The 23188-nt window shown below is 41.0% G+C and overlaps 1 long non-coding RNA gene across 1 annotated transcript; it reads left to right on the top strand.

Moving 5' to 3' along the window:
- Positions 1–3169: 3169 nt before the first annotated feature.
- Positions 3170–8739, top strand: LOC148453582 (uncharacterized). Its single transcript, XR_015874903.1, has 3 exons — positions 3170–3908; positions 4132–4195; positions 6501–8739. It is a non-coding gene; the product is annotated as an uncharacterized LOC148453582 (long non-coding RNA).
- Positions 8740–23188: the final 14449 nt, after the last annotated feature.

Genomic DNA, 23188 nt, shown 5'->3' with positions numbered 1-23188 from the left:
ACAATTACCTGATAATGTCAAAGATCGCTACACTTTCACTTTTTTTTATGTATTATTTTTTTTGCATAATACACTTCATGCTAAGCTTTGAAGGTTAATATTTACCCAGGATTCAATCATCCACTATAAAAATTTACACACGCCCTAGAATAGACGCCATTTTGATTGCTCGGTGACCACGAGCAAGCCTTAGAGACTGTTAGGAGAACAATAACTTATTTACAAAATCCTTGGTATCCTTACGGTAAGTAAGTGTTTTTTTTAACGCGCATACCCCTGTCCGCGTCCAAACAACTATCGCTTTATTTCATATGGGCTCTTTCTTCCAACGCTCTTTTTTTCAACTGTCATAAGCCTATCTTGTACCCCCCTTTCAAAACTAACACTTCTAATGCTTCTTTCCCTGGTAATGACCCCTTTTAAATGCATATAAACAAGGTTCGTGGTAGTTACATTTATTACACGGATGCAACGTTAATAATTCCGCCATACCTGTCCTTATCTAAAATGGGTTAATGTTATGGATCATATGCAGCGTTTGGGGTAAACAGGATCTGGGCAACGCTATTGTGCTTGTTCTTTACGTCACTAAATTTATGCTGTAAGGCCTGTGAATCTATATAAATGATGCGTCACTTACCGTTCATTAAGGACACTTTGCCTTCACGAACGCATGGCGTCCTGCATATGCCGCCATAAAAAAAAAACTTCACGGAACCATGTTGGACAAGTCACCTTCCCGCCCGCATGGCATCCAGCAAACAAACCTTAATTAAACCATTTCACCTAACACATCCACGCTGCTTACTGCTGGGTTATCCCAGCTGTAAGCAGCATGGAGCCATGAGGATAAATGTTTTAATGGCGGTATGCTTGATGGATGACATGCGGAAGGGAAGGCGACGTGTCCAGGATGAACTGTCAGTGACGCAGCATCTACATCGGTTGACAGGACTAGGCGCGTAAGTTTACTGTCGGAACCAAGAAGCACATTAGCGTGGTCCGGATCATGTACAACCCTAACGCAGCTTATGTTCTGTAACATTGAGCCATAATATATAGGGAAATAAATGAATGATGGAAACATTATTATTATTATTAACAGTTTCTTATATAGTGCAGCATATTCCGTTGCGCTTTACAATTGAATGTTGCGTCCGCCTAATATACTTAACTAACAGAACCCTTGTGAATATGCATAGTGGGGATGGAAATCATTTGATGTTTTATCAGAACCATCGGTCACATGTTTCTACTATGCAATGTTTAACCCTGCAATGTTTAAGATCCAATGTTTCGTCAACATCGATAGCTTTCTACCACAATGTTTTTGCTTGTTTTTCCAAAGTTTTTTTTTTTATTATTATTATTTTTTTTTTGTGACACGGTGTATTGCTGTCACTCTGTTTGGGCTGCCAGCTGGCTCTCTCCTTCTTGTATAGTGAATCACAACTTAAAAAGAGAGTGCAAAACACAGAGACTGCATGCACTCTCATCAGCCAATCCGCTTCAGCACATAGGACAGCCCCACCCCTGGCTCACTGTCAGTAGTGCTGCTCTCAGTGAACAATGGTTGGCTGCTGGTTGTCCATCTGCGGCAGCTCTTTGTAAGCTGCAGTGACCAGTTTTATTAGTTATTGCATCATGTTTTGTTTCTACTTTAGAAAGTTTACCCAGAAACTTGTTTTACTTCTAAAAATGCTTCAATCCATATAATTTTTGCACCATTTGCGTGTATATAACAATGTTAAAATGTAATTATTCTATTTCTACATATAGCAATTATCAAAATTATTTAATTGAAAATGTTTACACCAAAATGTCTATAAAATATATTTAATTTTTGCGCAAACCATATACGTATAAATAAAACAGTTGCCTATTTATGCTACAGAAAATATATAAAAATATAGATATAATGCCATCATGAGGTAGCTGTTTAAAATTCAAAATTTTTATTATAACTGCTGATGGAGGTTTACTTAAAAGGGTTATTAATATCTACATAAACCTTTAAGATGACGTCAGATGGGATCCATTGAAGAAATGACACAGGACTTATACGACCCATATATATATTTCTCTTCATGCATTATATTTTTAAAAACACTACTTATGATTTTGGTACAAAGAATAATGTAAGACTGTGGGCCGTATTCAATTAGAGGCGTAAAGTCAGAATCTGCGGAAAAGTATCTCGGATGACGTAATTTCGCCAGGCGGAAAGTTTCCTCCATATTCAATTCCAACTTATATTCACGTACACGAAAGCACAATGTAATTTAATAGGCGAAAAAGATTCGCCTATGAATAGCATGCAGAAAAAAGTGCAGAATTGCAGTTTTGGGGTGCAAACTTCGGAAAACCCCCTACACCCTTGGGACAGTCCCCCAAAGGTAAACTGTGTTAAAAAAAAAATAAAGACTTTCGAACACCCCAAAAAAGTGCTTTCAATTTGGTGGCGAAAAAGTGCAAAGTTGGGGGACAATCTTAAAAACTAGCAAAATAGACTTCTCGGGGGTCCCCAAGTATGGGGCAGGTGTTTTTTGATTGCAGGTGCCTGCGGCAGGTGGATTTTTAACGTGATTTAAAACTTCACTTTAGCTACTTTAAAATATGCTAGTACCTATTTTCATGTACCCCAAATTTGCTGGGAGTAGTTATTTTCTTTTAAAAAAAAATGCTTAATGCTATTCTTCACCACTTGTGTTAAGTTGTGTCAATTGCTTCCAATTAGCGCATTAAGTAACCCAAATACCTTCATTAGGGCTAATCGGGGATATCTATAGTGATCCCCAATGTTAGTGCATCTTTTGGGGGGGTGTCAGGCTGAGCCCCATTTTTTACAGGACTTTTCGCCTGTTTAAGTTTCGCTGGGTGCTGTTTTTGCGTCTTTTCTAATTGAACATGGGGCATAGCGGGAGCGCGCCCAAACTTTTCTGCATGAAAAACATGCGATGGAGGCGAAAACCTCACCATGCGACAAAATATCGCGGGTGCGAAACTGATTGGATACCGCCCTGTATCCATTAAATCAGGGATAATATCATATGAATGCCTTTAATTGTATTTTAATAGTTTAAAAAACATATAACAAAGTCAACATACTGTGGTATCCTATTCAACAATAAACTTCTGGACAATGCTGCAATATTTTAGTATGTCTGATATTTATGCTTATGCTGGTTAAAGTTTGTATGGACTTGATATTTTAAAATTTTACAATAAATCTAGGCTCTGGGTAAATTGCTTTATAAGAAGGCAATGGCCGACATAATGAAAGTTGTTTTTAATTAACATTCTTTTAATTTATAAACCTTATTTTTTAAGGGTGGTATTCTCTAGTCTGTGAACCAAAACAGTAAGAATTTATAGCGATCATATTGTCCTCAATATTTTTATTAATTTTTAGTAAATATATTTTATGTTAAAAAATATAAACATTTTTAATTTAGCTTAGTATTGGATATTAGTAGGAGTATAAATGATAAAATAACTCATTAAATTTATCTTTTTTTTAAGGATGTCTGAAGATAAATCCCCTTCAGAGACTGCCAGCTTCTCACATGAGGAAGATTCAAGCCAAAGGGCTCCAAAATTTAGCAAAAAACAAAATGAGACGCTCATCGATCAGGTTCTTCTATATACATCTTTGCTCTTTGGTGCAAATGCAAGAAATAAACATAACAAATATTTAAAAATTCAATTTGGGAAAAAATTGCCCTTAAAGTTTCTTAAGCTGGCACAACACCAAGCAATAGAGGCATGTTAGAAAAGGTTGTGCGACTGCAAACGTATTACCAATATCAAAATCCAAGATGCTATTGAACTTGATAAAGAATGGGAGAACAAGATAAAACACTTTAATATGGTTCGTGAAGAAACAGTTGAAGACACTACTGATAAAGGTAACTTTTTTAATATTTATTTTTTAAATTAAATAAATATTTGGGGTGTAGAATGAATTCAGGTGCTTAAGATGACTAGTTTATGCACAGACATACAAATAGTCTTGATCATTTTTAATCAAGGATACATGTTAAAACACTCGTAGAAATGAAAATATTTATTTTATGTTATATTTAAAAAATAAATATATAACATTTTGGGACGTTTACATTTTTGTTACAGAAACTAGAAAGAAGAACCGAAAACAAAAAAAAAAGGATTAAGAAATCTACAAGACATACAGAAGGTGTGTTAACCTGATATAATTTAAAAATATAAATAACATTAATTATTAATGTTACACATGTACAGGTTGAATTTAAACAAACCAAAATAATTGGGAATTATACAGTTCAAAAGAGAGAAAACAAAGCTTCAACTGAAACAGAGGACAGCGAATCAGAAAGGACTGGCAACACAGATATGCATGTACAAACGGGTTTGCTTTTTAATAACGACAATGGAAATTAAGATTTATATAAACACAATAAACATAATCACAATTGTCAGAATCACAACAGGGGCGGGTAAGTATGATGGCCCAAACACTAAAATGTGGTGCCTAAGCCTAAACTCACCTCTGGTAGAGAATACACTTAACAATGCAGACTTAAGGACTAAACCTAAAACTTACTCTTTGGTGCCTAACCCAAACAGAAACCCATAGTGTCTGAACCTAATATCCACCTCACCGCACACTAACTGTAACCATCCCCACTTAGTGCCTAACACTAAACATAGTGCTTAGCCCAAGAACCTTACCCCAATTTAGCTAATTAACTTTCTAATCAAGAAGTTTGCGATGACAGCATCATTTTTACCATGTGCGTTGAGATTACAGCACAGTTAATGTAAACTTGATCATAAAAAGCCGGTTGGGATGCCCATCACTACCCAGCTGTGGACACAGAAAGTCATGTTCCCAAGATATATTTTTAAGTTAACTATGTGATGCTTTAGCAAATATAATTGATTTTATCAAGGCAAAAAAAAGCAGAAGTTAAGTTTATACTATGACCACAAAAGTCCAGGATAATTTCTTTAAATATTTGCAAACACGAGTAAGCCTGTCAAAACAATATCTATACATATGAACTAAATTGTAGTGTTAGCTAATGAAAATATTTTATTTAGTAGGAGAAAAGAGACAAAGAAGGGATCTTTTGAAGATGAACAAAGTGAAGGAGAAACTAGAGATCACACAGCAGATACAGATATGCATTTGAAAAAAAATAGCTCTGTGACTTAAATACATTGGGCTCGATTCAATTCAACGTGATTTGAATAGCGCTCGGAATGAGCTCCCGAAGCTATTCAATTCATCACACTGCTAATACCCCTTTCAGACATACCGAGAATCCCGGGAATTTGGCCTGCCTCAGACAAATTCCCGGGTTGCCGCTTATGTCTGAAAGGTACCTACCCGGGAACACTTTCCAGGGTAGCTGACCCTTCAATCGACCAGGGATTTTCCCGGGACTTAAGTCCCGGGGAATTACCCTGCTAATGTCTGAATTGTGCTACCCGGGAATTTACTCCCGGGCTTCACCAAACAGCTTGTGATTGGCCGGACACGGCTGCCTGTTCCTGATAGGTCAGCGGCAGCCGTAGAGCGGAGGACAGACGCCACACATAGGGCTACAAAGCGGATTTAGATGCCGGAACAGCCCGCACTACAAGGTGAATTTGGTGCTGAAGGGGGAGAGAGTGCAGTACCTGGTGTTTGGAGAGGAGAGGGGTGCCAGGTGGTTGCAGATCATATCACATTGGAAGGAGGAGGAGGTCCGTGAGCTCTTACATGTGAGGGGAGAGGAGGAAATGAAACCACAAATCACAGGCACTGCTAAGGTTGCCATGATCTATAGCAACATTGCCAAAATCTTGGCCAGCCGGGGTATTGTGAAGACACAGCAGCAAGTCCTTAATAAGCTAAAGAGCCTAAAGAAGCAATATATAAAGGTTCATGACCACAATGGTAATCGCAGTGGTGTGGGAAGGATGGAGTGGCCCTTGTATGATTTATGCAGTTCTGCTTTTGGGCACACAGCACTATGCCACCCCATTGCTCTCTCTTTATCAAGTGATACTGGCACACTGTCTGCTACAACGTCAGGCACGCCTTCAACAACTCCTGAGAGCAGCCAGCAGAGCCCGGCATTACCGCAGATGAGGACTCATCTAGCACTATGATCATTGAACCAAGCACTGCCACAGATGTGACCGCTCCTTTGCAAGGGCAAGATTCAGAGTCTGAGCCACATACCCGGGGAGCGTTAATCTATGTAATGTTCTAGTTCTAGTATATTTTATCTGGTAAAAAGAAATTAATATTTTGGATATTGGGTAAATGAAACAATTACTTTAATGCTTCTATATTATACAGGTACAGGGTGTTTGAATGAAACCGTATTGTCTCTGCGTTCATCTTGTAGTCAAGGATGGGCACCGCATGCAACGAGACGTGCTGCTTTTAGAATTTGGGCCATTTATTATTTTGTGTTTCAAATATTTTTTACATCTGTTGCTTAATGTTTTCTCTCTTTTACTTTCAGTTTTCACAGTACCAACACGTAAAAAGAAGAGCAAAGTAGAGGTTGCCCACAAAGCCATGACAAATATTCTATGTGAACAACTACGCGACCTAGATTCGGAATGGCAGACACAAGAGGACGCCAGACTGCAGCGGTTCATGGCCAATGAGAGAAATGCGGAGTAATTTATTAACGGAAATGATGGCTATGCAGGAAAGGCTTAGTCGCGATAACTGTGAATTTTTTGCTCAAATCTTGAGCACAATCCACTTCAAACCAACACATGTTCCACCACCCCCCTATTTTGCCCAACAAGCTAATTATCCAAACTCTTTTGGGGAACCATCCCAGTATGTGCAACTGGGATGCAGTTCAGTCTCCCACCTCATTTGAGCATACATCACAGTATGGCCAGCACGCTAATTTCCCCACAGCATTTGGGTAAGCTACATACAAGTATGCGCCACAAGCAAAGCCCCCCACAGCATTTGGGCAAACTACATCCCAGTATGCACCACAAGCAAAGCCCCCCACAGCATTTGGGCAACTACATCCCAGTATGCGCAACAAGTAAAGTCCCCACAGCATTTGGGGCAACTACATCCCAGTATGCGCCACAAGCAAAGTCCCCCACAGCATTTGGGCAACTACATCCCAGTATGCGCAACAAGTAAAGTCCCCCACAGCATTTGGGGCAACTACATCCCAGTATGCGCCACAAGCAAAGTCCCCCACAGCATTTGGGCAAACTACATCCCAGTATGCGCAACAAAGTCCCCCACAGCAATTGGGCAACTACATCCCAGTATGCGCAACAAAGTCCCCCACAGCAATTGGGCAACTACATCCCAGTAGGTGCAACAAAGTCCCCCACAGCAATTGGGCAACTACATCCCAGTATGTGCAACAAAGTCCTCCACAGCAATTGGGCAACTACATCCCAGTATGTGCAACAAAGTCCCCCACAGCATTTGGGCAACTACATCCCAGTATGTGCAACAAAGTCCCCCACAGCATTTGGGGCAACTACATCCCAGTATGCGCCACAAGCAAAGTCCCCCACAGCATTTGGGCAAACTACATCCCAGTATGCGCAACAAAGTCCCCCACAGCAATTGGGCAACTACATCCCAGTATGCGCAACAAAGTCCCCCACAGCAATTGGGCAACTACATCCCAGTAGGTGCAACAAAGTCCCCCACAGCAATTGGGCAACTACATCCCAGTATGTGCAACAAAGTCCCCCACAGCAATTGGGCAACTACATCCCAGTATGTGCAACAAAGTCCCCCACAGCATTTGGGCAACTACATCCCAGTATGTGCAACAAAGTCCCCCACAGCATTTGGGGCAACTACATCCCAGTATGCGCCACAAGCAAAGTCCCCCACAGCATTTGGGCAAACTACATCCCAGTATGCGCAACAAAGTCCCCCACAGCAATTGGGCAACTACATCCCAGTATGCGCAACAAAGTCCCCCACAGCAATTGGGCAACTACATCCCAGTAGGTGCAACAAAGTCCCCCACAGCAATTGGGCAACTACATCCCAGTATGTGCAACAAAGTCCCCCACAGCAATTGGGCAACTACATCCCAGTATGTGCAACAAAGTCCCCCACAGTATTTGGGTAAACTACATCCCAGTATGTGCAACAAGTAAAATGTCGAGCCTCATTGGGGCCTATATCCAAGCATCCGGAAACACCTCAGTCGTCCTCAACATTTACAGATAGTACATTAGATAATGTCATTGAAGGTCAATTATTTAAAAATACTTTGCCTGCTAATACTCTCACAGGAACTTACTCCTGACAAAAACACAGTATACAGAAATATGTAACTGGTAATGAAATACTGTATATCTAGTGATGGTAACTAGACATATCCCATATGATTATGTTTAACATTTTATGGTTACTGCTTTTGTCGTGTTATTTCTTTAAGGTTATCGAGTTGGTGTAAACAAGGATATAACTAAAAATTCTGGTCCTAGTTGTCTCATTTTAAAGGGTTGTTTAATGCCTCACAGCTATATGTGCACTTAGCGATGTTCACATTGTCTACGCTCATAATACGACCTTCACCAATATCAATCCAGACATACATATGGAGTACTTTGAGTTCTGAAGTAAATGTGCACTTTAATTTATTTTTATACTATTGTTTGGTTTTTACTTGTGTTGTATTTTGTGCGACATTATTTCCTATGTAAGAAATATGGAAGTAAGGCTTTCAAACTTCTTATGCAACTTAAACAAAGGCCTTTATTGAAATTAAAGTTTTTTGGAACGTTTCAAAAATTGTCTTTTTATTTGTTACAATTACACCATAGAATAAATGTTTTTAGAAATGGTTCTTCTAATCAATTCTATGTCATTGGTTCTATAAACAAGTGAGGTTGATGAAAGGGTAGAAGGATCACTCTCAACACTCTCCTCCACGATGTCCCACTCTGGCAGGTATTCTTCTCGCCGTATCTCACAGATGTTATGTAAGATACAACTTGCCGCTACAACATCAGTAATCAGCCGAATGTCCACATCGTTTCTTTTTAACAAACAGCGCCAACGTCCCTTCAGTCGTCCGAATGCATTTTCCACAACAATTCGGGCTGAGCTGAGGGTATGAGTGTAGGCGATCTACTCATTCCACAGCTCAAACTGTTGGCTGTACCCTTTCATCAACCACCTCCGTAGTGGATACGCAGCATCCCCAATGATGTAGACTGGTACCTCCACCCCATCCACAAGCTTGGACTTCTGCAAATGGAAAAAAATATTACAGTTATTATTAAAGGCTTTACAGGTGACAGTGTTGTATGCAGATACGGTATATCAGAGCAAATTGCAGGTGACATCCCAAAAATCATGTGTGGTTCGGTATGGAAGATAATACATATCGGTTTAGCAATAATAATCATGACATAAATGTGTGTATAGTTACCTCACGAGGAAACAGCCAACCATTCTGCCTCTCCTCCGCAATCTTGTACAGATCAGAATTGGCCAGAACACGAGCCTCATGAGCACGACCAGGACAGCCAATGAAAACATCAGTGAAGCTGTGAGAGCAAGATAATATCCAGTTAAAACTATACATATAGACCATGTGAAGTAGAATTTGATTGGTTGCTAGGCCCAACATCTCCACTTCAAATAACCCTCACTTTATTAAATATACCCCTAACTTTTAAATACACTACAATATATACATTTATTTATTTCTGATAGAAAGCGTATATAAAATCCGGTTACAACTATACATATAAACCTTTTAAACACACAACATTTTAGATACTTTACTTTGCATGCAGGTCACAATATATATCTAATTACAAGTAATAAATGTGGCTTACCAATACCGATGGTCAACGACGGCTTGCAGAATGATGGAATGCCATCCCTTTCTGTTATAGTAGTTGCTGGGCTGTCTGTGGGAGCAATTATGGGGATGTGGGTGCCATCAATTGCCCCAGCACACTGTGGGTAACCGTGGCGCAGAAACCCAGACACTGTCTCATCCAGTCGCTGCCCATGGGGTAGGGCAATAAACCGGTGGTACAAGGTATCCAGGATGGCCTGGGTCACTTCACGCACCAAAACACAAACCGTGGAGATGCCTACACCAAACAAGCAGGATATTGTGCGGTACTCGCCAGGGGTAGCATACCACCACAAGGCGATCGCAAACCTCCTGCTCGGAGTAATGGGCTGTCTCCATCAAGTAGTGTGCCTGGTAAGTGATGGGGTCAGGAGTTCCAGGATGTAATTAAAGGTGCCTTGCGACATCCCAAAATTTGCAATCCATTGGTTCTCTGTAAACCCCTGAACTGTAGCCCAGAAAGCCTCTCCATACTGTCGATCTGGAGACCATATTGTGCGAGATGACCCTCCGGTCACTCTCAATATGGATGAGATGCTGGACATTACCAAGGCTCTCCTCCGGCGTAGGTAATGTCGGCGCTTGGATGCCCTCTCCACCACAAAATGTTCCTTTCTCCTCAGGATCTCACACTGTACGATTATGAACAGTGTGAGCAGTTTCAGCCATGCCTCAGTTGCTGTGTAGCACACCAAATCCACCAGACAATAGAAGGTCTCCATGCTACACAGATGCTTGGAAATACAGCAATGCCTTATAGGTGCCCCTCCCAGTCCCCTTATTCCAAACCCCCACCTTTGCATGACTTCATTAATGTGTGCCAGCATAACGTCCACTTAAAATGACAAAACTGTGATTTTCTGTGTAAAACTCTGAAAAACCCTGCTCTTGTCTGAAAGGGGTCTACCCGGGAATTTCCCAGGTAGACGTTGTAGTGTGAAAGGGGGGTCTTGACCAAATACCCGGGAATTTTCACAGGAGAAATTCCCGGGTCTGAGCAGGAAATTTCCCGGGTCGTATGTCTGAAAGGGGTATTAGGTGGCAGGGATTGAGATCAGATGAATGAGGTTGCAGGGATTGAGATCAGGAGGCAGGGATTGAGATCAGGTGACTAAGGAGGCAAGGATTAAGATCAGGTGACTAAGGAGGCAGGGGTTGAGATCAGATGACTGAGGAGGCCATGTGATAATTTGTAGAACTTTCTGCTTTACTTTTCAAATAACGGATACACAGTTTAGATGTGTTCTTAGTGTCATTATGTTGTTGCATGATGAACCCCTTTCAAATATTTTGAGTTCCACTGATCTCAACCCCACTAAGGAGGCAGAGGTTGAGATCAGATGACCTTTGTAACAGGAGGACTGCTTAGAGGTAGGCACTCCCCTGGCAGTTCCTCCCCTGACCCATATGCAGTCCCTACGAGGGTTTCGTGTGTCTGAATTGCTTCATCTACCCTCCACGTGTAGGAGATGCTCATGGTCCATGCATTGCACCCAGAAACTGTGGGGTCACGAAGGTCTGGGTCAGTCTCCCTGTATACCTCTCCCTTGGTTAAGGTATACAGTGCTCTATGTACTACAATTCCTTTGCATTACTGTAGTGAAGTGATTCCCAACCTCGGTCCTCAAGGCACTCTAACAGTCCTGGTTTTCTGGTTTTAGTGATATCCATGTTTCTCCACAGGTGGCTAAATTAAAATAACTGAGGTACTAATTGTCACCTGTGCTCAAGTAGGCTATCCTTAAAACATGGACTGTTAGTGTGCCTTGAAGACCCTGGTTGGGAACCCCTGCTGTAGTGGATTTAGAGCCAATTGTAAATATATTACATGTGCATTGTATGTGACTGTTTGCTAGCTGCTGACTGATACTGTTTTTTATTTCTATCTGTCAATTATAACTGTTATATCTTTCTGTAGTACTTCACATTCATTGAGATTGTGTGAAGGCTGTCCCATTACTTTGCAATTTTGCTTTTATTTTGACTGTCAAAAGATAAGGCAGAGGGGGAGCCACCTGTGCTGGTTTCTGTAAGAGTGTTCTGGTGTAAGATTGTTCTTCCTTCTCCTTTTTTCTTCTCCTGCCTTTAGGCTTGTTAACTAAACTGAAGACCTATGACTAGGGGCGGGGTATATATGGAGGAGGACCCGGGGCATTCTGGGAGCTAAAGCTTTAGCTGTTTGGTGCCTTCTCTTCCAACCATAATATTCCCCATGATATCCCAGTGCACCCTATGGACCTCAATGAAAAGGAGTTATCTAGGTAAGTCTACCATAACTCTATATTGTCACAACCAGGGTTTCTCAGCACGCCGGTCGGCAGGTAATACCTGTAAGGATGCTATGGTGAGGGGCGTCTGATGGTGGCGCTGGTGTCTGGCGGGGTGCATTGGCTGTGTGTGGTCCTGTGCGGGCATGCTGTCACTCTAGTCTGGTTAGGCCTGGTGGTGCTTCTGTTCTGCTCCGGCATGGGCAAAGCCATCTTGCCTCCGGTCATTTGACCTAGTCACCCTATCCTGGTGTGTCACATGCTCTCTCTGGCCTGTCACGGTGGGGCACTGGGTATTTAAGGGTGTGCCGAGCTTCCTTTCATTGCCAGTGCAATGTGTTTCTCAGCGAGAGCTGAGAGAGAGTTCCTGTGCTCACTTACCTGCCTGTTGGAATCATTACCTAAGCTTGCTTCACCCTGCCTGTTCCAGCCCCGCTGGATTCTCCTGCATCCTCCATTGCCTCTCCCTTGCCTGAGTACCTGTGTCAGCTGTTACCCTGCACCTTGCCTCCACTTGCATTTCCACTGGATAATATTTTCTCCAGCCTGCATTTCATTTCAGCCTAACAAAACCTGGAATACTGGACTGCCTTCTGTCTATCACTACCTGAACTTTTTCCCACTGCCTCACTACAGTTCCCAAGTGCACTTTAGTGCTATACCCAGACTTTTTGTTTTGCCACATTCATGTCTGTTTAGCCACTCATTAAAAACTCCACATTTATTTTTAAACCTGCTTCAGTGTTTGCTCCTATTACCACCCCGGGTCCACAACAAAACCAGAACCTCACATATATTTATCTTCCCTTTTTGATGTACACCTGGGTTGTCCAGAATGTTTTATAGTCACGTTTGTAACCTGTTTCTTTGAATTGAGTTATGTATACATTACATTAGACCATGGAAGTTTAAAATTTTTTGCAGTATGAGTATAGTCTTCTTCATAAAGAGTGTGATTGTTGCCACGCAATTCAAGTGAATAGTTGTCTTTTCTTCATTTTGAAAAAGTTATGGTTATTATTGCTTTTAATGCTGTAAACAAGGAAATTAAAAAAGTAAGATCTAAAAAATTAAATCAATGAAAAATATATGTTATATAAAAAAAAAAATTAATAAAATGAATCAACATACATACCAAGTTTATTAATGACTGGTTCTAAATTATTTACTTTAGCATATTAATAAACTTTTGGGACTGCGATGAAAATTAAATACGCTTGTGCTTACAAAGGATATGGTAAATTGAGTATAGTACATTTGAAGTCCTAAAGTCTTGTTTCTAATCATGATAATGATTTTAGGGGGCAGTTAAAGTTGATATTCATTAAAATAGGGCAATATAAGTAACCATATAAGCTTTGCCCAAAGCCTTTTGCATGCTAGTGTATGTATGTATGTGTATATATATACGAATCCAAATGGTCTGGCACACCCAATACAGTATTAGATATATATAGAGAGAGAGAGAGAGAGAGAGAGTAGGGTGGGCAGCACTACTCACATCGACTTGTAGTAAAGCTCAGGCCCCAGGTTTGTTTGGTCAATGTTTCAGAACTATATCATAGAGTTCTCTCATCAACATACGTAGTATGAGACACCTTTTATAGCAACACCACAACTGATCAGACGCCGGCAGTTTGTCACTGAGGGGGGTGTGTGGGGGGTGTGTGTGTATATATATATATATATATATGTCCAAGTAGTGGATGGCACTCCCACATAATGATTAGCATGCCTGGGTGCCCTCCGTGGATAGTCAGAACTATCCCAATGTACCACGTCAATCAGCGGAACTCCAAATGAACTCACAGAAATGCAGGTCAGTATCAACGTTTCGATGCTTTAATGCATCGTTTTCAAGATTACAAAATACATATCAGCAAGTTACTTACATAGACCCCGCACCACACCACGTGCACAGCCACATCATCCGGGTCCGGCCTGAGGGAGCCGCAATCTGACATCACAGGCACGACCCATTGCCTAGGCAACCAATAGTGAATCTAAAAACAAAGAAAAAAAAGGGAAAGGATGTAGTCGATGACAGAATCAATATGAAATATAGATAGCTTGCAGAAGAATATCTCTAATAGAACAATCAGTAGATGCATAGTCAATTGTTGTTAGTCCGGTGAAGACCCCTATTTGTACCTAGTATACCACATAAAAATGTTCAATCACAGGATCTAGCCCCCAAAGGGAGGGTGTCTAGAGCAAGTTGAACTAGTGATGTGTGGCCAGAACAATACTATGTCACATGCACCAGATCTATGTCTCCTGTGGGAGATCCGGACGGACATCCGTAGTTTCCCCAGGTGACACAACCAAAATAAGACAATGACATCATAAAAAGCAATGAAGCCCCAAATTGTCATTAAGGCCCTTGGGGTGTACTGTCCCTAACCTAGGTATCCAACGTGACTCGCATTGTAACAATTTTTGAGATCTATTGCCCCCATAGATCAAAATTGGGACATGATCAATGATGATGTACCTGAGGGTTGACAAATTGTGGCCAGCTTCCACAAAATGTCTCGCCACAGGTTGGTCACTTGAACCAGAATTAATGGCCGCTCGAATGGCTGGCCTGTGTAGTGCCTTGCGATCCCGTAATATCCTGTCAGTCTTGCTGACATAGCTGAGACCGCATGGACATGTGATCATGTATATCACAAATATGGTAGTGCAAGTGACCCTGTGACCTATCTTGTAGCGAAAACCACTGTGTGGATGGTGAAAATAATCACCTGTTGTCATATATCTACAGGTAAGGCAGTTTAAACACTTGTAACAACCCTTTTTCAAGCTCAAAAAATTGGTCACTTGCATTATTCCCGAGTCTGCTGGTGTCGGTTTTAACCAACCAATCTCGGATATTTTTTCCCCGAGAATAACATGGCATGATGGTTGTAGTGGATAAATTCAAATCACTATCATGCTGAACAATAGGCCAGTCTTGTTTGGAAAGAGAGTTGATCCCATGACAGAGTGTTATAGTGATTTACCCATGGAAATCGCTTCTGTATCTGTACATGCCTACTTTTACACAACAAGTTCTCACGTGGCAAGAGCATGGCTTTATCTTTGGCTTTTAAAATTGCTGTCTTATAACCTCTAGAAATGAAATTGGATATCATGAGGACAATTTTATCCGAAGCAACATTGATATCACTGCATATGCGTCTGGCCCGCAGGAACTGGGAGTAAGGTAGACCATATTTGGAGGATTTCGGGTGGAAACTGTATGTAAGAAAGAATTGCGATCAGTAGGTTTACGATAAAGGGAAGTACTTAATTTACCACTACTGATTTTTTTTATTTCTACATCCAAAAAGGTCACCTTGTTGATGTCAATGATATAAGTAAATTTAATTGGACTAACAGTGTTGTTGTTGATATCAATCATGTCAATGAAACTCTCCTTTGTACCAGACCAGATCATAAAAAGGTCGTCTATGTACCGACATCACTAGTTCAACTTGCTCTAGACACCCTCCCTTTGGGGGCTATATCCTGTGATTGAACATTTTTATGTGGTATACTAGGTACAAATAGGGGTCTTCATCGGACTAACAACAATTGACTATGCATCTACTGATTGTTCTATTAGAGATATTCTTCTGCAAGCTATCTATATTTCATATTGATTCTGTCATCGACTACATCCTTTCCCTCTTTTCTTTGTTTTTAGATTCACTATTGGTTGCCTAGGCAATGGGTCGTGCCTGTGACGTCTGATTGCGGTGCCCTGAGGCCGGACCCGGATGATGTGGCTGTGCACGTGGTGTGGTGCGGGGTCTATGTAAGTAACTTGTTGATATGATGTATTTTGTAATCTTGAAAACAATGCATTAAAGCATCAAAACGTTGATACTGACCTGTGTTTCTGTGAGTTCTTTTGGAGTGCCGCTGATTGACCTGGTACATTGGGATAGTTTCTGACTATCCACGGAGGGCACCCAGGCTGCTATACATTATGTGGGAGTGCCATACACTACTTGGATGTTTATTGTGTGAGTGCTTGTTGCAGGAACCAGCTCTTTCTGGAGAGGCACCCACCTTTTGTTATTATTGACCTACAGCAGTTGTTTTCATTTTTCACTATGGCTGAGGGAGGATGTGAAACAGCCGATGATATATATGAAGTTATCAACATAGCTTTACAAACCAAAGGCTCCACTTTGTCTTTTTCTGAATCTGATGCAGAGTCTTTTTTAATTAAGGAACGTTTTGATGAGGCTTTGACTAAGTCTATGGAACAATTGTATCGGGATTTACTAAAACTCAAGCAACATGAACTGGACTTTTTTCATCATGCTGTCACGTTAAGCAACTATTTCAAAGATAAACGCATTCCCCGCGGTTTCTGCGTACGGAATTGCCCCATGATTGGCCGCCACAGTGCCACATTTTGCAAAAGATGGATTTCAGTCCTCAATAAATGCAGCTACGACCTCATGCTCCTTGTCATTGAGGAGGCGACCCATGAACTTAATGTTACAAAAGATGAAATTAAAGTCTTTGAACCAGAACACAAGGATATATTAACTTCAGATCCACAGACCAATTGGCTGGAAAAACTTAACCTTCAACTTGCAACCTATAAAAGGAATCTTATTCAGTTTAAGAAATCTAAACTGGCGAAAGTAGTCAGTGACTATGAACAAAATAGAGTTTACAGGTGGATTAGTAGTGGTCAGCAAGATTATAACAGACGACAACGTAGAGGGTTTCGCAGACCCGGATTTCATTCAGATACCATTACCACCAGTGACTCAGATAATAACAGCAATACTCAGGCTATTCCACCATATATCCATTTAGGGGCTCGTACCCACAGAGGAGCTGCAGGACAAGGCGACACTACACGAGACGTGGACGGCAGTGGGAGAGGCAAGAGATGGCCAGGATGACCTCCTCTCCAAAAGAGGCGTTAGTGTTCAACTTATCACATAGAGTCCTCACTGACTCTGAACTTAAGGTACTTTCAAAAGGGTTATCCTATGTGCCTATGGTCCCTTTTGACAGCATGAATTGGGAAATCGAGAAATATAAACTTAACAGACAACTTAAGCTTCACGAGAAATTTAATGGCACAAAAAGCAAATTTTCAGCCATTGATAATACCACTATTGTTCCCAAAGCTGTGTCTCGACTGACATCTAGATCGACTTATGAACCTATTTCTAGTAATCATTCCATCAAGTCGTTTCTGAATATGGTAGATACGAGTGTAAACGATTTAAAAAAATCCAAACAGATGAGTTGCAATAACTTAACTTCTGATGAATTCTTGACATTAAAATCATTGTCACGATATCCTGACATTGTTATAAGACCTGGCGTCAAGGGCGGGTCGATAGTTATACAGGACATTGACACATATACAGTAGAAGTGGTGAGACAATTGAATAATCCTGAGATGTATTGTCTCCTTGATTTTGACCCTACTGTACAATTTAAAGCAGAATTATAGGAGTGCTTGGATGGTGCAGTCCTTGATGGCATTATTCCTCAAGAATTATGTGATGCTTCCGTTCCCCGCAATCCAAACACTCCGATTCTTTACACATTGCCAAAGATACACATAGGACTGGACAACCCCCCGGGACGACCGATCATTTCGGCCAGGGGATCGTTGTTTCAGCCCATTGCGGTATATTTAGACACACTATTACAACCTTGCGTCATGGGCCATCCAGATTATTTAATGTATACGACATCTTTTTGAACAAACTAGTTGCATTGGGTGAAGTTCCTCCGGATAGTTATCTTTGTAGTATTGACGTGTCTAACCTTTATACTATCATCCCTAATTCTGCAGGGATTGAGGCGGTTTGTGACTTGGTCAAGGATACTCCTCATTATAAGCGTCCGGATATATCACTGGTGTCTAGGTTATTACTTATGACCTTCACACATAATTTATTTTTCTTCGACAGGAATATGTACCTCCAATGTAGCAGCTGTGCGATGGGGTCCAATGTGGCCCCATCATATGCCAATGCGTACATGTTCAAGGCAGAAAGAGTATTTCTTTCAAACACCTAATATATGTGATTGTATCCATTTTTACTGTCGGTACATAGACAACCTTTTTATGATCTGGTCTGGTACAAAGGAGAGTTTCATTGAGATGATTGATAACCACAACAACACTGTTAGTCCAATTAAATTTACTTATATCATTGACATCAACAAGGTGACCTTTTTGGATGTAGAAATAAAAAAAACAGTAGTGGTACATTAAGTACTTCCCTTTATCGTAAACCTACTGATCGCAATTCTTTCTTACATGCAAACAGTTTCCACCCTAAATCCTCCAAATATGGTCTACCTTACTCCCAGTTCCTGCGGGCCAGACGCATATGCAGTGATATCAATGTTGCTTCGGATAAAATTGTCCTCATGATATCCAATTTCATTTCTAGAGGTTATAAGACAGCAATTTTAAAAGCCAAAGATAAAGCCATGCTCTTGCCACGTGAGAACTTGTTGTGTAAAAGTAGGCATGTACAGATACAGAAGCGATTTCCATGGGTAAATCACTATAACACTCTGTCATGGGATCAACTCTCTTTCCAAACAAGACTGGCCTATTGTTCAGCATGATAGTGATATGAATTTATCCACTACAACCATCATGCCATGTTATTCTCGGAGAAGGAATATCCGAGATTGGTTGGTTAAAACTGACACCAGCAGACTCGGGAATAATGCAAGTGACCAATTTTTGAGCTTGAAAAAGGGTGTTACAAGTGTTTAAACTGCCTTACCTGTAGATATATGACAGGTGATTATTTTCACCATCCACACAGTAGTTTTCGCTACAAGATAGGTCACAGGGTCACTTGCACTACCAATTTTGTGATATACATGATCACATGTCCATGCGGTCTCAGCTATGTCGGCAAGACCGACAGGACATTACGGGATCGCAAGGCACTACACAGGCCAGCCATTCGAGCGCCCATTAATTCTGGTTCAAGTGACCAACCTGTGGCGAGACATTTTGTGGAAGCTGGCCACAATTTGTCAACCCTCAGGTGCATCATTGATCATGTCCCAATTTTGATACGTGGGGGCAATAGATCTCAAAAATTGTTACAATGGCAGTCACGTTGGATACATAGGTTAGGGACAGTACACCCCAAGTACCTTAATGACAATTTGGGGCTTCATTGCTTTTTATGATGTCATTGTCTTATTTTGGTTGTGTCATCTGGGGAAACTACGGATGTCCGTCCGGATCTCCCACAGGAGACATAGATCTGGTGCATGTGACATAGTATTGTTCTGGCCACACATCACTAGTTCAACTTGCTCTAGACACCCTCCCTTTGGGGGCTAGATCCTGTGACTGAACATTTTTATGTGGTATACTAGGTACAAATAGGGGTCTTCACCGGACTAACAACAATTGACTATGCATCTACTGATTGTTCTATTAGAGATATTCTTCTGCAAGCTATCTATATTTCATATTGATTCTGTCATCGACTACATCCTTTCCCTCTTTTCTGTTTTTAGATTCACTACTGGTTGCCTAGGCGATGGGTCGCGCCTGTGACTTTAGATTTTGGCACCCTCAGGCAGGACTCGGATGACGTGGCTGTGCACGTGGTGTGGTGTGGTGCGGGGTCTATGTAAGTAACTTGTTGATATGATGTATTTTGTAATCTTGGAAACGATGCATTAAAGCATCAAAACGTTGATACTAACCTGCATTTCTGTGAGTTCTTTTGGAGTGCCGCTGATTGACGTGGTACATTGGGATAGTTTCTGACTGTCCACGGAGAGCGCCCAGACTGCTATACATTATGTGGGAGTGCCATCCACTACTTGGATGTTTATATATATATATATTATATATATATATATATATATATATACACACAGTATATTATATATACACACACATACCCCTCAGTGACAAACTGCCGGCGTCTGATCAGTTGTGGTGTTGCTATAAAAGGTGCCTCATACTATGTATCCTGATGAGAGAACTCTATGATATATTTCTGAAACATTGACCAAACAAACCCGGGGCCTGAGCTTTACTACAAGTCGACGTGAGTAGTGCTGCCCACCCTACTCTATATATATATATATATATATATATATATATATATTTATATATATATATATATATATATATATACATACATATATACACACACACACACACACACACTACCATTCAAAAGTTTGGGATCACTTAGAAATTTCCTTATTTGTGAAAGAAAAGCACTGTTTTTTTCAATAAAGATAACATTAAATTAATCAGAAATACACTCTATACATTGTTAATGTGGTAAATGATTATATACTAGTTGCAAACGTCTGTTTTTTAAAGGAATATCTACATAGGTATATATAGGCCCATTTTCAGCAACCATCACTCCAGTGTTCTAATGGTACATTGGCCCTGATTCAGAGCCGGACGCAAGTGGCTGCTCGTTCGCTCCGAGCGATGTTTGCCCAACTGCGCATGCGTACAGATCGAAATACGCATGCGCGAACCACTCAGTACGGCTGAAAATCGTGTGCTCGCAAAATAGCGAATGCCTGCTATTTTGAGTGACAGAATGAGGCGTATGTGGGTGGTAACAGGGGAACGGTGCTTGAAAACGGGGAGTGGAGATCTGATCGTAGGCGTGCTTAAAACGGTTTTATGGGTGTGCATATTTAAAACAGCAGCGTCATTGACCACGTCACTGGGTTATTTTATAGCCAGAACTGCTCGCAAAATTGTGGTAGCAAAAACCAACCACAAGAATAGCGAGCAACTCTTACCCTGTTCGATGTACTCGATTAAGCTAATAAATAGCGGACATGACGTAGGATGCGAGCGGCCAGGGGGCGTATTTTTCCAAAAAACGAACGCAAGTTTTGTTCGCTCGTTAAGACCTAGAGGCGTGAACAGACCGCAAACAGCGAACGGTTCATTTGAATAGCCACCCCTTGTTTTAGAACGAACGACCGCAAATAGCGAGTGGCTCTGAATGAGGGCCATTGTTTGCTAAGCACGTTAGAAGACGAATGGATGATTAGATAACCCTTGTGCAATTATGTTAGCACAGCTGAAAATGGGTTTGCTTGTTAGAGAAGCTATAAAACTGGCCTTCCTTTGAGCTAGTTGAGTATGTGGAGCATCAAATTTGTGGGTTCGATTATACTCTCCAAATGGCCAAAAAAAGACAACTTTCATGTGAAACTTGACAGTCTATTCTTGTTCTTAGAACTGAAGGCTATTCCATGCGAGAAACTGCCAAGAAACTGAACATTTCCTACAACGTTGTGTACTACTACCTTCACAGAACAGCACAAACAGCCTCTAACCAGAGTAGAAAGAGAAGTGGGAGGCCCCCGGTGCACAACTGTGCAAGAAGACAAGTACATTAGAGTATCTAGTTTGAGAAATAGATGCCTCACAAGTCCTCAACTGGCAGCTTCATTAAATAGTACCCGCAAAACGCCAGTGTCAACATCTACAGTGAAAAGGCGACTCCGGGATACTGGCCTTCTAGGCAGAGTGGCAAAGAAAAAGCCATATCTGAGACTGGCCAATAAAAGGAAAAGATTAATATGGGCAAAAGAACACAGACATTGGACAAAGGAAGATTGGAAAAAAGTATTATGGACAGACAAATCAAAGCTTGAGGTGTTTGGATCACACAGAAGAACATTTTTGAGATGCAGAACAAGTGAAAAGATGCTGGAAGAGTGCCTGATGCCATCTGTCAAGCATGGTGGAGGTAATGTGATGGTCTGGGTCTGCTTGGGTTCTCGTAAAGTGGGAGATTTGTACAAGGTAAAAGGGATTTTGAATAAGGAAGGTTATCACTCCGTTTTGCAACGCTATGCCATACCCTGTGGACAGCGCTTGATTGGAGCCAATTTCCTCCTCCAACAGGTCAATGGTCTGGTCTATTTAGGGAAGAAGCAGGCAGCTGGTATTCTGTCTGTAATGGAGTGGCCAGTGCAGTCACCAGAACTCAACCCCATTGACCTGTTGTGGGAGCAGCTTGACCACATGGTACACAAGAAGTGCCCATCAAGCCAGTCCAACTTGTGGGAGGTGCTTCAGGAAGCGTGGGGTGAAATTTCTTCAGATTGCCTCAACAAATTAACAGCTAGAATGCCAAAGGTCAGCAATGCTGTAATTGCTGCAAAAGGAGCATTCTTTGATGAAAGCAAAGTTTGAAGGACAAAATTATTATTTCAAATAAAAATCATTATTTCTAACCTTGCCAATGTCTTGACTATATGTTCTATTCATTGCGCAGCTCATTTGATAAATAAGTCAGTTTTTATGTAAAACACGAAATTGTCTGGGTGACCCCAAACTTTGAACGGTAGTGTGTGTGTATATATTAGATATATATATATATATATATATATATATATATATATAATACTGTATTGGGTGTGCCAGACCATTTGGATTTATATATATATATATACACACATACATACATACACTAGCATGCAAAAGTCGTTGGGCAAGCTTATATGGTTACTTATATTGCTCTAACTTAATGAATATCAACTTTAACTGCCCCCTAAAATCATTATGATTAGAAACAAGATTTTACTTTACATGTACTATACTCAATTTACCAAATCCTTTGTAAGCACAAGCGTATTTAATTTTCATCACAGTCCCAAGAGTTTATTAATATGCTAAAATAAATATTTTAGAACCGGTCATTAATAAACTTGGTATGTATGTTGATTCATTTTTTTTTTTTTTTTTTTATTATAACATTTTTAGGGGGCGTGGCCTGGCAGCCATCAGGGACGGAAGTATGGCTTAAGAGCTCCTGATAGCCCTTCTCTAAAACTGCCTACTGTTCAGTTTAAAGGCATCTTACTGCCAAATATTTAATTTCCCCTGCGTCTCTCACCCTGAGAGTGGCCAGCAGAGGTGTCTGCGGTGCCTGGGTGACCTTCCCTGCCTCCCCGAGTGCTGCGGCCTACCTTCCACCCTGCAGCCGGGACCTAGATTTCAGAGGCCCTCCGACTTCCATAGCTGCGCTGCCGCGAGTGTCCACC

This window comes from Taudactylus pleione, unplaced genomic scaffold (assembly GCF_031769625.1).
Source record: "Taudactylus pleione unplaced genomic scaffold, aTauple2 ptg001127l, whole genome shotgun sequence".
Taxonomy (NCBI): domain Eukaryota; kingdom Metazoa; phylum Chordata; class Amphibia; order Anura; family Myobatrachidae; genus Taudactylus; species Taudactylus pleione.
Note: the sequence above shows the minus strand (reverse complement) of the source record. Positions and strands in the feature narration are given on the sequence as shown.